General features: G+C 46.1%; 1 non-coding gene across 1 annotated transcript; it reads right to left on the bottom strand.

The window, feature by feature from the left end:
* Positions 1-2,750: 2,750 nt before the first annotated feature.
* Trnap-cgg (transfer RNA proline (anticodon CGG)) lies at positions 2,751-2,825 on the bottom strand. The gene has a single exon. It is a non-coding gene; the product is annotated as a tRNA-Pro (tRNA).
* Between the last annotated feature and the right edge of the window lie 375 nt (positions 2,826-3,200).

Below are 3,200 nucleotides of genomic sequence, written 5' to 3'. Positions count from 1 at the left end.
CTAAAAGATGACGGACAAGCGTAGTGTAGGCAGTCTCCTTAGTAGGTCTCTTACATTTTCTAAGTGTCCTGTCAATGAAACGCAGTCTTTGGTTAGCCTTCCCCACAACATTTTCTGTGTGTTCCTTCCAATTTAAGTTGTTCGTAATTGTAATTCCAAGGTATTTAATTGAATTTACGGCCTTTAGATTAGACTGATTTATCGTGTAATCGAATTTTAACGAGTTCCTTTTAGCACTCATGTGGATGACCTCACACTTTTCGTTATTTAGTGTCAACTGCCAATTTTCGCACCACTCGGATATCTTTTCTAAATCGTTTTGCAGTTGGTTTTGATCTTCTGATGAATTTATTAGTCGATAAACGACAGCGTCATCTGCAAAAAGCGACGACGGCTGCTCAGAATGTCTCCCAAATCGTTTATATAGATAAGGAACAGAAAAGGGCCTATAACATACCTTGGGGAACGCCTGAAAGCACTTCTGTTTCACTCGATGACTTTCCGTCAATTACTACGAACTGTGACCTCTCTGACAGGAAACCGCAAATCCAGTGACATAACTTAGACAATATTCCATACGCACGCAATTTTACTACCAGCCGCTTGTGTGCTACAGTGTCAAAAGCCTTCCGGAAATCCAGGAATACGGATTCGATCTGAAATCCCTTGTCAATAGCACTCGGCACTTCATGTGAATTAAAAGCTAGTTGTGTTTCACAGGAACGATGTTTTCTAAATCCATGTTGACTGTTTGTCAATAGACCGTTTTCTTCGAGGTAATTCATAATATTCGAACGCAATATATGTTCTAAAATCCTGCTCCATATCGACGTTAACGATATGGGCCAGTAATTTAGTGGATTACTCTTACTATCTTTCTTGAATATTGGTGTGACCTGTGCAACTTTCCAGTCTTTGGGTACGGATCTTACGTCGAGCGGACGGTTGTATATGATTGTTAAGTATGGAGCTATTGCATCAGTAGACTACTCTGAGTAATATGTAGGGTAAAGAGCGTTGCCAGTTGTGTCCGTTGAGAAGACAGATAACTCTGAGTAGTCTATGTTAAGTACACAGCTGGTAACGCTCCTTCTTTGTGCTACCTTTTACACTTGGTTTTCTGAAGGTGAAAATAATTACGAGACGTTTCGTCCGCACTTTGTGATTAATGAAGTTATATTTCACCTGCTGTGTCTCATTTTTGTGACTTAACGATCTCAACTACAGATCTAGGCATACACATTCTTCAATCTCTTAAAATAAGTCGTATCATCCTATCCCTTCTTCTTGCCAAAGTTTTCTTCGTGCTTATCTCCTGGGTGACTCTGCGGATAATCTCAGATCGTCTCTTATCAACCTAATTCTCAGCGCCCTTGTGCAGAACCATAATTTAAAACGCCAGTTGTCCTTTTCCGGTTTTGTCACAATATTTGATTCACTCCCGCACAGTGCTGTGCTCGAAACGTATATTCTCACAAATTTCTTCCTCAAATTAAGAGACGTTAAGTTCTGATTTGTTAACATCGAGTATAGATTTGAGGGTCAGGAAGTCGTTTCTGAAAGTATTTGTATGGATTGTAGCCATGTATGGAAGTGAAACGTGGACGATAAATAGTTTAGACAAGAAGAGAATTGAAGCTTTCGAAATGTGGTGCTACAGAACAATGCTGAAGATTAGATGGGTAGATCACATAACTAATGAGGAGGCATTGAATAGGATTGGGGATAAGAGGAGTTTGTGGCACAACTTGACTAGAAGGAGGGGTTGGTAGGACATGTTCTGAGGCATCAAGGGATCACCAGTTTGGTACTGGAGGGCAGCGTGGAGGGTAAAAATCGTAGAGGGAGACCAAGAGATGAATACACTAAGCAGATTCAGAAGGATGTAGGTTCCAGTAGGTACTGGGAGATGAAGAAGCTTGTACAGGATAGAGTAGCATGGAGAGCTGCACTAAACTAATCTCAGGACTGAAGACCAGAACAACAACAAGTTCTGATAAAGGACATTGTTCTTCACTGAGGAGTGAAGAGGGAGAGATGAGGAAGGGGTGAAGGAAAGGACATGAGAGGAGGGGCGGAAGTGGAAGCGGTGGTGGACACGGAGGGCGACAGGGTGGGGGATAGGGAATGGGATGCGAAGGAGCATGGGGGAATAGAGGAGTAGAAGTGGTTCACATAAGGCTGTTCAGTTTCCATTCCCTTATTTTGCGTAGAGTCAGACGCTCGTTCACGAAATTGCTCGGCTTCCTCAGGACATCAGGAAATTGAACTGAGTGGTCGAAAGTTTCCCGTGCCCTTTTACGCCGCAACGTGATGTATACCGGTATCGAAGTATGCTTGCAGTGAACACGACCACTAGTATGGCCCCGCCACTAGAGGAGCGGGAGCGGGGCGGGCCCTGACGACACTGACGGCGACGGCGCGCGCTGGTCAGCGCCCCGGCGGCAGCCACGCCCTGCGGCGCCTCACACGGCGCTGCCGCCGCCTGCCCCTGCGACTCCTCCCCTCACCGTGGCTGCTGCACTGCTACGTGAGGAGACCTCGCCAACCAACAGCCGACCCCAGAAACTAGTTTTTAGAGTCATCAGTCTTCTGACAGGTTTGATGCAGCCCGATACGAATTCCTCTCTGTGCCAACTTCTTCATCTCAGAGTAGCCCTTGCAAATTACGTCCACAGTTCCCAGAATGAGATTTTCACTCTGCAGCGGAGTGTGCGCTGATATGAAACTTCCTTGCAGATTAAATCTGTGTGCCCGACCGAGACTCGAACTCGGGACCTTTGCCTTCCGCGGGCAAGTGCTCTACCAACTGAGCTACCGAAGCACGACTCACGCCCGGTACTCACAGCTTTACTTCTGCCAGTACCTCGTCTCCTACCTTCCAAACTTTACAGAAGCTCTCCTGCGAACCTTGCAGAACTAGCACTCCTGAAAGAAAGGATATAGCGGAGACATGGCTTAGCCACAGCCTGGGGGATGTTTCCAGAATGAGATTTTCACTCTGCAGCGGAGTGTGCGCTGATATGAAACTTCCTGGCAGATTAAAACTGTGTGCCCGACCGATACTCGAACTCGGGACCTTTGCCTTTCGCGGGCAAGTGCTCTACCAACTGAGCTACCGAAGCACGACTCACGCCCGGTACTCACAGCTTTACTTCTGCCAGTACCTCGTCTCCTACCTTCCAAACTTTACAGAAGCT

The sequence above is a fragment of the Schistocerca serialis genome, chromosome 5 (genome assembly GCF_023864345.2).
Source record: "Schistocerca serialis cubense isolate TAMUIC-IGC-003099 chromosome 5, iqSchSeri2.2, whole genome shotgun sequence".
Taxonomy (NCBI): domain Eukaryota; kingdom Metazoa; phylum Arthropoda; class Insecta; order Orthoptera; family Acrididae; genus Schistocerca; species Schistocerca serialis.
The sequence above is the reverse complement of the archived record's forward strand: the minus strand, read 5'-3'. Positions and strand labels throughout refer to the sequence as shown.